This window comes from Hemicordylus capensis, chromosome 6, assembly GCF_027244095.1.
Source record: "Hemicordylus capensis ecotype Gifberg chromosome 6, rHemCap1.1.pri, whole genome shotgun sequence".
In the NCBI taxonomy this organism is placed as follows: domain Eukaryota; kingdom Metazoa; phylum Chordata; class Lepidosauria; order Squamata; family Cordylidae; genus Hemicordylus; species Hemicordylus capensis.
In genome coordinates this window covers 39,345,626-39,360,100 of record NC_069662.1, presented here as the reverse complement: position 1 = coordinate 39,360,100, position 14,475 = coordinate 39,345,626, and positions in this window count along the sequence as shown.

The window sequence follows — 14,475 nt, the reverse complement described above, 5'->3', positions numbered from 1 at the left end:
CCCTGGGGGTGGTGCATGGAGTGGGAGTGGCTTCTGGGCCAAATGGTCAGGCCCAGCAGCTGCTCCTGCTCTGCCTGCTGCCGCTGCTGCCGCCGCCACCACCACCAGGGTGGGGGAGGGCCACGCACATGGCGGCTAGAATTCTTGGAGTTTTCGGCACCAGGATGGGGTGGTGGCAGGAGGCCCCCCTGGAGCTTGGAGGCCACGGAACAGGTCCCCAAGGTCTGGGGGTAAGAGCACCTCTGGTTCAGATACAAGAAGAATAGTTTCCTAATCCTACAGAGTTTGAACCTCATGTAGCTATACATGAGAGGAGAGCTGGAGAGGAGAGCTGGTCTTGGGGTAGCAAGCATGACTGGTCCCCTTAGCTAAGCAGGGGCTGCCCTGGTTGCATATGAATGGGAGACTTGATGTGCAAGCCCTGTAAGATATTCCCCTCAGGGGATGGAGCCACTGCTCTGGGAAGAGCAGAAGGTTGCAAGTTCCCTCCCTGGCTTCTCCAAGATAGGGCTGAGAGAGATTCCTGCCTGCAACCTTGGAGAAGCCATTGCCAGTCTGTATAGACAATACTGAACTAGATAGACCTATGGTCTGACTCAGTATATGGCAGCTTTCCATGTTCCTATCCCGAAGAGCAGTCAACCACCTGGATTATCAACCACCTGTGCTTAGTCCTGTGCTCTGATGTTTACTCCACTGTGTGAGGGTAGATGCAAGCTTGCTCAAAGGGTGGTGTTTTGTTTTTTGGGTTTGTTTTTTAAGGAGATCCCATCCTGACTATGAGGTAGGAGTATGGCAATGATCATCCTGTCCTCTGTGCTGTGATTGCACAGAGGCACCTTTTAAAGTGGTGATTCTCTTTATTTAGCAGGGGGAGAGTAACTGGTCCTATCCACCCCCAGCACAGTACCTCCAGTGACCATTGCTGGTGTCTTACATTTCTTTTTAGATTTTGAGCCCTTTGGGGACAGGGATCCATCTTATTTATTATTTCTCTGTGTAAACTGCTTTGGAATCTTTTGTTGAAAAGCGGTATATAAATATTTGTGGTGGTTTTCAACCAAAGTTCCCAGTATATCTATCCTTTAAAGTAAAGTTCCACCATTGAGTCGTTGTTGACTCCTGGCCACCACAGAACCATGTGGTTTTCTTTGGTAGAATACAGGAGGGGTTTACCACTCTCATCTCCTGTGCAGTATGAGATGATGCCTTTCAGCACCTTCCTATATTCCTGCTGCCCCATATAGGTGTTTCCCATATGGGAAACATGCCAGCAAGGATTTGAACTGGCAACCTCTTGCTCGCTAGGCAAGTTATTTCCCAGCTTTATATATTTATCCAACATGCACGCACACGCACACACACACACACACACACACACACACACACACACACACACACACCTCCCTGCTCCCAAAGGGCTCACAGTCTAAAAAATAAACATAAGGTAGACAGCAGCAATAGCCACTAGGGGGTGCTATGCTGGGGATGGATAGGGCCAGTTGCTCTCCCACTGCTAAATAAAGAGAATTGCCACTTTTAAAAGTTGTCTCTTTGCTCAGTTAGCAGGGAACAGCTTTGAGAAGGCTACAGAGGACCATGATTTGGCTAACACTGGGGAGAGGTCAGAGAGTGGGGCTTGTGGAAATCATTAATCATCATTAACCATCATCCAGACCTTTCCTGCCAGCAACTGAAGCCCTGATAAAAGCAGCTTTCTACTTCAAAGAGCAGCAAGCACTGGCGCAAAATGCTCCTACCCACTTGTGAAATTTCTGGGCAATCACAGCATAGAGGACAGGATGATCATTGACATAATCCTGCCTCATAGTCAGGATGTGATCTCCTTTAAAAAAAAACCCCAAACCACCACCTTTTAAGCTAGCTTGCATCTACCCCCACACAGTAGAGTAAACATCAGAGCACAGGACTAACAAAAGTGCCCATGGACCAAGGTAAGCAAGGGTTTGTTTTAAGCCCTGTATGTGTTTTTTTAAAAAAAGTTTGTTTGTTAAACCATTTAGGCGGCTTCAGAGATCCATTCCTTGGCACACTCTCATTGGCTGAATGTTATTTGCTTATCCCTTCTGCAGTCAAGCCTTCTGCTCCCAGCCTCCATTATGGTAAACACGGTATCTTAATTAAAGGACTCGGCTGGCTTGCTCAACTCAGACAGATGGAGTCTTAATTTAATTAGTATACTTTAATTACCTATGATAATAAGACCTCCACCTGTGTCCAGTTTTTTCTTTTCTTCCCTCACCTTCCTTAAGTCGGCTATCTAAGTTAACACAGCTTTGTCAGCAATAAGCTGCAAAATAGTTGTTAATTTGAAAGATGGCCTTCTGTGGATTGGATTCTTGCAGAAAATGCTTGTTATTTCTCAATAAAGCATCATCAGTGCTTATGGCGCATTACAGATATGCACAAGAGAGAAAGAGAACCGAGTATCTGCCCTGAGGAACTTACAATCTAAATTCCAAAGGCGGGAATTGACAAGTGGGAGAGGAAAGCCAAAGGATTGCAGAAATCCATTGTGATTGAACACTGCCCTGGGTGCAAACAAGTAAGGATCCAGAGCTACAAAATCCCGATATTATACTAAGAAGAAAAACATGCCTACCTCTTCCATATTTCTAGTCCTCATGATTCTGGAAAAAGTTTTTGAAATTTATATATTTAAAATTGGAGCCACTGACTGCACTTTTCAAATTGGAAACTGGAGATCTGGAAATGACAAAAAATGTGATGGCAGCAAAAAAAAAAAAGATTAAATTGGGTTCAGTACTGGAAACTTAAGCCACCAAAGAGGAGTAGCTTGCCTAGGAAGCAAGAGGTTGCTGGTTTGAATCCCCGCTGGTATGTTTCCCAGACTATGGGAAAGACCTATATCGGGCAGCAGCAATACAGGAAGATGCTGAAAGGCATCATCTCATACTGTGAGGGAGGAGGCAATGGTAAACCCCTCCTGTATTCTACCAAAGACAACTACCGGGCTCTGTGGTCGCCAGGAGTCAACACTGACTTGACGGCACAACTGGAAACTTATTGCTCTACCTATAATACTAGCATGGTTCTCAAAATATTATGGAGGTTTTCAAGATAAATATTAACCAGTTAAAAGTTAGAAGGACAACCTTTATTTCTCTGAAGTTTAGGATAAATTTTGAAATTCATATTATGGGCATGTTCAGCTGGAGAGAGACAGATGTTTTGGTAATGCCTTTTAAAATTCTCAGATGATTTATTTAAGAACAACACAACACATCAAAACTGACTGTTGGAAAATCAAATTATATGGCATCTTGAATTCAAAGTTTGCAGATCTGGATTGTATCCAATTCACTGCAGGTTCCAGGAGTTTGGCTGGCAATTTGTCTTAGTGGCTAAGGTGGAATGCCGTTGTGTCCAGCTGCTACCATTCTGCTTGGATTTAGGGAGGTGACAGACAGGAGCATATGAAAGAAGGACCCCTGCTCTCCCCTTCACATCTCCCTCAGCCTGCAAGAACAGAAAAGGGGGTGGGGGAGAAGGAGGGAAATATGCAAATGAGCAGCAAGGTAACACTCTTCATGGATCCAGAACCAGTCAGGGGCCACCAATGTTCAGGGCATTTTTCTAAATAAATAAATAATTTACATTTTATATCCCACTCTTCTTCCAAGGAGTGGTATACTACATTCTTAGTTTCTCCTCACAACAACCCTGTAAAATAGGTTAGGCTGAGAGAGAAGTGACTGGCCCAGAGTCACCCAGCTAGTGTCATGGCTGAATGGGGATTTGAACTCTGGTCTCCCTGGTCCTAGTCCAGCACTCTAACCACTACACCACGCTGGCTGAACAGCCCTGCTGGATCAGGCTGAAGGCCTATCTAGTCTAGCATCCTGTTTCACACAGTGGCCCACCAGATGCTTCTGAGAAGCCCAAAGGCAGGGGGTGAGGGTTTGTCCCCTCTTCTGCAATTACTCCCCTGCACCTGGCATTTATCAGCATCTTGCCTCTGAGGCTATAGCCACCAGACTAGTAGCCACTGATAGACCTGTCCTCTATGACTTTGGCTAAGCTCCTTTTAAAGCCATCCAAACATGGCATTCCTGCTCCCCCTACCATGTTATAGTAACCACTGGCCACATCCTAGATGAGCAATGGGGATAGGGAAAGCAAGTCTTGTGTGACAACTGTGCAGTGTTTTTTAGATTGTGAGCCTTTTGGGGACAGGGAGCCATCTTATTTGTTTATTTCTCTGTGTAAACCGCCCTGAGCCATTTCTGGAAGGGCGGTATAGAAATTGAATTATTATTATTATTATTATTATTATTTATTATTGTTTCAATCCAATGGACAAGAGCCAAGGCGGCAGCAAGGCACATTTCAGCACCACAGACAGCACCATGAGACAAGTTGCTCCAATAACTGTCAGAGGTAGACAAAGTCCTTATATAGGCCCAAGAAAAACTCCTGTCTGAAACCTGAAGAGCTGCTGCCAATCAGTGTAGACAGTACTGACCTAGAGGGACCAATGGTCTGACTTGGTAGAAGGCAGCTTCTTATGTACCTCCAGACCAACGGAAAAGGGTACCTCTGAGCATATCTGAGATGCCTTCCCTTCATCCCTAAAATACACTAGTCCGCCAAGCATCTGGTTGAGAGGGAGATCCTGCTGTGGGTAGATGGGTGCCCTAGATCAGGGATACTCAGCATTGGGCCCCCAGATGTTATTGGACTTCAACTCCCATAATCCCCAATCCCAGTGGCCTTTGGTTGGGGATTATGGGAGTTCAATAACACTTGGGGACCCAATGTTGAATCCCTGCCCTAGATAATAAGCAAACTCCTCCAAACTGGACACACACAGGTGGAAGCATGGTGGTAACCAGCAATAGGAGCAGGTAACATGCATGCTCTTCTATGGTAGACCATGGGCAGCTTTCCAAGGGTATCCGAAAAGCAACTGTTGAGCTCAGCTAAGGCCGGGTCTCCTACGGATGCAAAAGGAGGAGGCAATAGAATGGACAGCAACATTCCAGACACTAAAATAACACATTTTAATATATGTTTAAAGCATTTTTATCCTGCACTCCAGCTGACAAGGCTGCCAAAGTGGCTTACTTTAAAAAGCCACAAAAATAGCAAATCATTAAAAGGTTGGCGGTTGTTTTGTTCCATCTTGACGGCTGCTTCTGCTTTTCCTCCTACTCAGAGGGCAGTTTGTGGTTCTAGTCTTAGGAGGACCACCACCACAATCCCAGCTGGAGAAGCAGCAGGAGGATGTGAGAATGCTCCCTTATTTTAAAAGCTCCCTGCAAATGGAAGCTTGAACATCAGAGGGTGAGATCCTAGCTTAGTCATTTGCCTGTTCAGCTGGAGCAGGGTGGTGGTTGTTTAAGGTGGGGAGCATTCTAAAGTGATATGCCCCACCTCCAATCTGAAGTGGTATAGTCCATTCTACCTCATTCTGCTACACGTGTATACCCAGGATAGACAGAGGATAGCTTTGCCTTGAGGTTTTCAGGGCCTGCCCCTCGATGGAGGAGGGGACAGATTTGTCAACGGCTACTACCTAAGTAGTAGCCCTACATTTACCCCTGCTAACTAAGCAAAGAGGCATCTTTCAAAGTGGTGATTCTCTTATATTTAGCAGGGGGAGAGCAACTGGCCCTATCCAACCCCAGCACAACATCCCTCCAGTGGCTGTTGCTGGTATCCACCTTATGTTTCTTTTTAGCTTGTGAGCCCTTTGAAGACCATCTTGATGTATTATTTATTTTTCTATGTAAACTGCTTTGAGAACTTTGGTTGATAAGCGCTATATAGAGATTGTAGTAGTAGTACTAGATAATGTACATATCAGGCGGCATAAAAATATGATAAATAAATAAATAAATACTAGTTTAGTAGCTATAAGCCACCACTAGCCTCAGAGGCAAGATGCCTCTGAATATCAGTGGCAAGGGAATAACAGCAGGCCAGAAGGTATGCCCTCACCTCTTGCCTGTGGGCTTCTCAGAGGTATCTGGTGGGCCCCTGTGTGAAACAGGATGGTGGACTTGATAGGCCTTGAGCCTGATCCAGCAGGGAAGTTGTTATGGGGTGTGTGGCCATTGGGGTGGGCGTGGCTATAATGTGGGTGGTCATGGAGAGCGCCTGCACGGGTTCCATGTAAAAATACTCTTGGCAACCGAAAACTAGTATATCAGAGAGAAGGGGTTGTTTAACCTGGCATTCTCCCAGTCCCTGACATGCTAGTTTTCTGTTTGCAGGGAATGTTTCTATATGGAACGGCTTTCAGTCATGTGGAGCCTGAACCCAGAGTCAGAAGTGCTGCAGTCCACACACAGGCCTTGGGCCTAATCCAGCAGGGCTTTTCTTATGATAGTGTTTAGGGGTCATGCTGTAACCTGAAGCCTTGTATAACATCCTATAACCATTATTTGCATATTGCTTTTCAACCAACAAGTTCCCAAAGCAGTTTATAGGGGGGGGAATTAAAAATAAGTAAATGATGGTTTTCTGTCCCCAAACAGTTCACAGTTTAAAAAAATAATAATACACAAAGCAGGCACCAGCAACAGCCACGTTATGCTGTGGTTGAACAGGTCCAGTCGCTCTCCCCTGCTAAATATAAGAAAATCACCACTTTGAAAGGAACATAGGAAGCAGCCAGATACCGAGTCAGGCCACTGGTCCATCTAGCTGAGTATTGTCTACACTGAATGACAGTGGCTCTCCTGGGTGTCAAGATAGGAGACCTTCCCAGCCCTATCTGGAGATGCCAGGCAGGGACTGCAACTGGGACTTTCTGCATGCAAAGCAAAAGCTCTCCCACTCAGCTACAACCCCATCAGCTGGGTGCCTCTGTCCAAAACCTGCTGTGCGACTTTTGAACCAGCTCTTTTCTTCTCCACCTATCAGGGCAAGGAGACGCTGAGCTTCCAGCCTGCTTAGGAGACAGTCGGAATGAGGCTTCTCTCCCAGCACTTCCCTTCACCTGCAGAGGGGTGGCAGGGGAAGAGACCAGCGATGGAGGAAGAAGCACTCTGTTTGGTTTGCTTCTGAACTGTCTATAATTAAGCTCGGCTGGTTCCGGTTCTAGAAACTGAGTTTAGCTCGCATACAAAAACAACAGCGCGAAACAGGGTGAAGCCTATTAAGGATCACTCCAACCAATATTTGTGCAAATGTGTCCCTGCAAGCGTTGACAAAAGTAGACACTTGGTGGCAGCTGCAGCGGTCTCTGGGGGGATGCAGATATATCTGTCAGCGGCAAAGACCACCAAGTTCTTCTCCAGAAGTCTCTCGGCAGCCCAACAGATGGCCAGGGCTTTGCGCAGCTGCCAGGGGACTGCGGCCGTGCAAATTACCGAACTGCATACAAATGAATGGCTGGTGTTCCAAAAAAAAGTAATGCCTTCCAAAGCCATTCAAACAAATATAATTTTGGCGATCCTCGTTTCTCTCTCTTGCGCTACCGAATGCACAGGCAATGGATCAGTTTAAGTTGGCCGCCACTCTTCCTGAAGAGGAGATCACAGAATTCAAATTGGAAGAGCCTGAAAAGCCGTCAGATCTGAGCCACCTGCTGCAGAGAGGGACCAGCCGCCGCCACTCCTGGTAGAACATCGCCTGCAATCCAGTACACACATGTATACACATAAGGAAGGATGCAAGCAAGAAGAGCAAATGACTCAAGCAAGTGAGCCCAGCCACATTACGTGGGGGAAAGTAAACACATCCTGGGCAGCCTTGGGCTAAGTCTCTCAGCTTCAGTTTGGAAAGTGAAGATAAATACCACCACCAAAATATCATTAGGCTCAGGTTTCAAATCAGGCTATGTGGCATTGCTCCAGCAGACTCAGGAAAATGAGCCAAGCCACATGAATCTTCTTGGGGACAGTTCCTTCCTGAGCATGTATACAGGAAACCATTTAGGCCCTTGGTATAAAATAAAGCAAAGCATATCCACCAGGGAATATCATCAAAACCCGAGATATATTGCAAGGGTTATGAAATTGAGAACTAGATTTAGGTTGTGACAAAGCAAGCTTCCTTGAAGAAAGGGTAGGAGAAAAATATGTAATAAAACATATTTGAGTTAAACTTGATGTATAGTTTATAACTGGATTCTAAAAATAAGGCTGCTGGATGATGTTTTTGTGTGTGGACATCCGCTCTTAATAGAATGGCTAGGCAGCATATTAATTTTGCAGGCATATTATCTTTTGTAACAAGACACAGAAAGAAATCACCTCTACCAAGCTTCACCATGGAGGCTGAGGGCACAGCTTGATATTTCAGCTGGCTTGAGCCCTGCAACCAGGGGCGTAGCAAGGTCGGAGTAGGCCCAGAGACAATATTTTTAAATGGGCTCCCCCAACCACTGAAGCTCAGCTCATGAAGTAAAGAAATCTTAAATGAGGCTGAATAGTGGTAACAAAAAGCATATCAAAAAGGTTTTGTAAATTGTGGACGATGCAAGTCATTTAATGGTACTAGAGAAAGACATGCTGTTCTTGTAGTTCCAGGTTTTAACACTCACATCCATTTTGGAGGATGAATACAACTGAAGGAAGCCCGGGCGGGTGCGCGGCTGGGGGAGTCAGTCATGTGACTTGCCTTGGGGGGGGCCTAAGGCAGTGGGCCCCCAGACAACTGTCTCCCCTTGCCCTATTATAGTTACACCCCTGCCTGCAACATCCTTCTTTAGAAGAAAGCCCCCACTAATGTATACTAGTCTGCAAGCACAGGGTAGGAGCAAACTTGGTGCATCATCTAAAGTGCTTTCAGACAAACTGCAGCAAGCACCAGATTCCTTAAAAAAAAACCAAAAACCACAACCCACAAACCTTCCTCAAACAAGATTCCTTTCCCACTACCCCTGTCCAGGGATCTGGATTGCACAGGCTGCAGAATTGGGGTTTGATGCTTTGATGACTCAAGCCTTGTATGAGGGGAGGAGCAACTGCAGGGCCATTTGGATTTTTCCAACCCTCTATGATGTTCCTGGAGATCCACAATAAGCTGCATGCTCTGGCCTCCTGCCCACCTAAACAAGGTTAAGGCAGGTGGTTGTCTTCCTTATTTTTCAGCCAGGTCTTTTGGATGGAGGGACAAGTGTACGTGGAACAACACCAGGCAGCTGCAGTTCCCTGCCCACCCCCATATCTTCCCTTGCCATCTCAGACGCTCTATACTGGCCCCTGGTTCAGAAGGAGTTCAGAAGTCACCTCACAACTGAGAGTCCCTGTTACAGGAAATTCCAGTTTGAGAGCAAGTCTGCAGCACTCAAATTCCACAGCAGGGTGACAATTTCTTGTTGGGAATGTCCTGAAAATATGGTCCTGAAATACTAACACGGATGTCCAAGTAGACCCATTTGTAGAATTCTAGAGCATGGTAATGGTACCAATGGGCTATCTAAACCAACCTGCTGCCTAGTTCCAGAAGGAAGCTGGAAGGAGCAGGCAAGCAAAGTCACCATCTTTATACCTGCTGCCTCCTTATGTAGGCTAAGCTGATCCCCACCCCACCTCCCATAATAGTGGCCTGGAACATCAGTTTGATAAGGCTTGCTTGACTCCCAAATACACACAGAGACTATTCTCATGAGCACCCTAACCCAGGCTAGGGAAGCCTAGCCTGGGTTAGGTTGCTCGTGTGGAGCGCAGGGATTGAGGCTAATCCCGGCACTGCTGCCCCACCTAACCCCGGCCTTTAGCCAGGGTTAAGGGCGCAAACCCACCCTTAACCCTACCGCCAGGGCCATGTGTGTGCTTAGGTGCACACAGCCCGAGCATACACTGAGTCAGGCACCTAGAGCGCCCGGCTCCCGGGGAAATCCCCCAACGCATCGTGCTCATTACGCTGTGCATTATGGGATTCCTGGAGGTTGGGAAAATGAGTCCCGGCCTCCAGAGATCTGTGCCATACAGAGCAGCAGGGGTTGTGTGGGCATGTGCCGGCGCGCCGAAGAGGAGAGTGGAGATCATCTGGGGGGGAAAATAGGCCCATCCCTGCCTCCCCACCCCACCCTCCCCAATTATGATCATGGGCACAGCTTCTCAATGTGTGATCATGCAAAGGAATGGCAAAGAGGACCATGCCTCTGAGAATGTGCAGAGCGCATTTCCCTCACCAAATAACCACAGTGAAACACCTGTAATTAAGAAAGAAGGCTTTTTAAGGACTTTGTAAACCCAGCATGTCTCATCTTAAAAAGTAAGTGTTACCAACTGTCCTGGGAGAAGGCGATGCATACATAAACATATAAACACACTATTAATGCTTGCCTGCTTCACAGGAATATCTGAAAACAAAACAGGAGTGTAAAACACTTGCACATTTAGTGTGTGGGCCTCCTAGTTGCTCATACAGAGTTGCAATGTATTTCTTCAGTGCAAAACAGCTACAAGGTTGCCAGATAAGCTGACTGGACTTTGCAGCAGGGAAGGCACACCACATCTCCGCAGACCAGGGCTGCACCATTTCAGCCCTTCAGTTGTTATTGGACTACAACTCCCATCATCCCTGATCACAGTGGCCAAGGGTGATGGGAATTGTAGTCCAATGACAACCGAAAGGCCCAAGTTGTGCAGCTCTGCTGTAAACCAATGAACATATCCAAACCAGCACAACTCTTTAGAGAAACAAAACATACATATCCAAAGAAGTTACACAGAACAGCTTCCATGTGTTTTGGCAGTCCAGAAGGAAATGGGAGCAGACCTGCCTCTCGTCACCACCCACGCCATGACAGGGCTTCATGCCTCCTCCTTGCACTTGTACAAGGCTTGCACTGGAGGCCGCAAGACTGGTTTTGAATCACAAGAGTTAAAACATACTTAACTTTGCTTTAGAATGTGGCAGAAGTAGCAGCAACAGCAGCACACACACACAAACACACACCATCTACAAGTCTTGTTAAGGCACTTGTTGCTGTATGCCTTGACCTGATCTGGGCACCAAAACAGCTTTTTGACACGGGAGAACCAAGCAACGGTAACCCTACCAGCTGCAGCCCAGGAACTCCGGCCAGACCAAAGGTCCCAGAGGCACAAAATGCAATTAATGATAAGCAAAAATAGAAAGCCATGTTGGTCCATGGGGGGTGGGGGTGTCCCAAAAGCAACAGTATGGCAATACCACCTTTCTTAGGACCATTAAGATGTAAAAAAGCAAACTTTTCTGGGAATAGGCTGAAGAAAATCGGTTCATTTCTCAGAGGCCTGCTGGTCAATGTGGAAAAAAGTAGTTTTTTGAACTCTGGATTAAGGTGAGTCAGTACTGACTGGAAGCCTCCAGGCCTGAAGGGATACAACACACCTACAGGCCTTGAGCCTGTTGCAGCCTTCATGTCTTGAGGGGAGCTCTCTGTGACGTGCTCCGCACTTCACATTTACCAGCGTGGGAGGGCTTCGCCCAATAAGCCACCTAATGGCGCAGAAAGGAGATGACTTGATTATCAAGCCAAAGTTGCCAGTTCGATTCCCCTCTGGTATGCTTCCCAGACTATGGGAAGCACCTATATCAGGCAGCAGCGATATAGGAAGATGCTGAAAGGCATCATCTCACACTGTGTGGGAAGAGGCAATGGTAAACCCCTCCTGTATTCTACCAAAGAAAACCACAGGGCTGTGTGGTCGCCAGGAGTCAAAACCAAATCGATGGCACACTTTACTTTACTTAGGGCTTCGCCGACAGCATAGAAAGTCCACAGTTCACTACCATGCCCGAGCCTATCTGGAAACCCTGCATAGAGAGGGCAACATGAGTGGTAAGGCTCTAGCAGACCTTCAGGACCCAACTGGACTCTGACTCGGAGAACACACACGGTCCAAGCCAAGGCCTCCAACCCCAGTGAAAGACCCCTAGAGCTGACCGAGGTAGAGGAGTCAGAGCCCATTGCATCTCCACAGCTGCCCCACTGGGGAAGTCCTGGAGTTCGGAGGGCCCAGTGCACTCCAGTGAGACTCCTGTTGCCCCCAACCCCCTCCGTTGCTCTTGGAACCCCATGAGCAGAGGTGACACCATGCCAGAGCCAATGCCAGAGGCAAAGTACTTGCCTGGTTGCTCAGGCCCTCCTTCCCGATGGGCCTACTCTGGAGGAGAGGGAAGCCAGATCAGACATCTGTTCTGGACCAGGGCCAGTTTGAGCTCCAGGAAGGGGCAGGGCTCCTGGCTCTCTTTGCTGCCAGCCATTGCTGGTTCAACAGCTCCTCCTCTGAGCTCTATCCCCAGCTGCTGTCCTGTCAGACCAGGGGTGGGCAAACCTAGCCCTCCAGATGTTGTTGAACTACAACTCCCATTTCCCTCAGCCACAATAAATGTTGGCTGGGGGTTATGGGAGCTGCAGTTCAACAGCAGCTGGGGGGGGGCAGAGTTTGCCCACCCCTGTACTAGAGCCAGGTTTGGACACAGGCCCTGAAGCATGGTAAAGACATCAGCACCTCACACCAGGGTGTACGGCCTGTGCTGCCAAAGGGTTAAATCCAGATGCATTCTGGGCTGGACCGACTCCAGATGGCTTGGAGTTCACTCTGGAATAATCTGCAGGAACTGAACTCCCCAAAGTAAGAAGAAAAATAATTCTGACCATTCTATAATTCACTAGGAGCTTTAAATTTAAATATCTTACGGTTCTTATACTACGGAGGGCAAAAAGCTTTGCTGAAAAAGTGGCCATTAACACTCAGTTAATCAGGTCTGGTGCAACAATCATGTAGGAAAAAGGAATATGTGCAGCACAGTCTAATTTTTTTTTTAAAGCCAAGGTAATTAGTTTAGCAAGACAGTTTTTTTTTAATCAAAGGCTCCAAACACTCTTCTGAAGACAAAGAGAAACAAAAGCAGACAACAGATTTTGCCATATGCAGATTCATATAGACATATAAGGAAGGTTTGTCTTTAAACCTCAGAACAAAAGCTAAAGAGTTTTCAAAGCACAGCCGCTCCCCCTGCTTGGTTGGTTGGTTTTGTTGGTAAAATGGACAAGCTGTTGTCTTTCATAAAGGGAGAAAGAACTGGGGCGGTGGGGGGAAGAAAAGTTTTTTGTTTTTTTAAAAAACAACCTTACGATAAGTGAGAGAAATACCTCCGCAGAATCCGCCAACAATAATTTCAAGCCCAAGGGAGCTGGGAGTGAAAGATCTCTTTCGCCAATAACGGTTCGTCTCACCGTTCAACTGATTGTTGGAAACACTTTGCAAAGCTTCTGGGGTTTGAAGTTTGCCGTCTACAGTTATTGTTTGCCTGGAGGAGACAATGGATTCATGGATGGATTTTTCATTTCCCCGGCATGGAGGAAACCAAAAGCCTTCAAGTCAACAATGTACGTATGTAGGCAGGGGATTAGAACATTATGCATAGTGTGGAGAAATGGGGAGAGGATTTTTCTTCTTCTGCCGCTTCCATAACATTAGAACTTAGGGCCCTTCTGTGAAATTGATAGGTTCAAGTACTTCTTCACATGATATCCCTATTCAGGCATTATGTGGTATGAATGTACAGATGTCCGTATACACATGCATGATTGTGCAAATGACTGTACCGGCGTCAATTTTAAAAGAAAACCTGGGCACAGGCCCTCAAATGCAGGGTAGAGATAGTATGCATACTGCTGTACCTGTGTTCAACACAATATGTGAATAACTGTGTACATTGTACACTCATTGTACCAATGCATTGAACATAACATGTGAAGAGGGCTAGTGTGTAAGTAATGGAACTCACTTGGAGAGGCTACTAGCTGTGATGGTTTTAAAAGGCAATGAGATACATTTATGGATGATAGGTCAGCGGCTACTAGCCATGTTTAGCTAAATGGAATCTCACTGTTCAAAGGCAATATCATTATTTATTGATTTGATTTGATTTCTATATCGCCCTTCCAAAAATGGCTCAGGGCAGTTTACACAGAGAAATAACAAATAAGATGGATCCCTGTCCCCAAAGGGCTCACAATCTAAAAAGAAACATAAGATAGACACCAGCGACATTCACTGGAGGGGTGCTATGCTGGGGGTGGACAGGGCCAGTTACTCTCCCCCTGATAAATAAAGAGAATCACCACATTAAAAGGTGCCTCTTTGCCAACCCCTGCTAACTTGGCAAAGAGGCACCTTTTAATGTGGTGATTGATTCTCTTTATTTAGCAGGGGGAGAGTAACTGGCCCTATCCACCCCCAGCACAGCATCCCTCCAGTGACTGTTGCTGGTGTCTATCTTGTTTTTCTTTTTAGATTGTGAGCCCGTTGGGGACAGGGATAAATCTTATGTATTTATTTCTCTGTGTAAACCCCCATGAGCCATTTTTGGAAGGGTGGTATAGAAGTTGAATGAATGAATGAATGAAGTTAGAAAGGTTAGGGATGCCACTGAACATCCATTGCTGGGGGGCAACCATGAGGGCAGGGCTATTATCCACATTTATTAATTAATAATAATAATAATAATAATAATAATAATAATAATAATAATAAT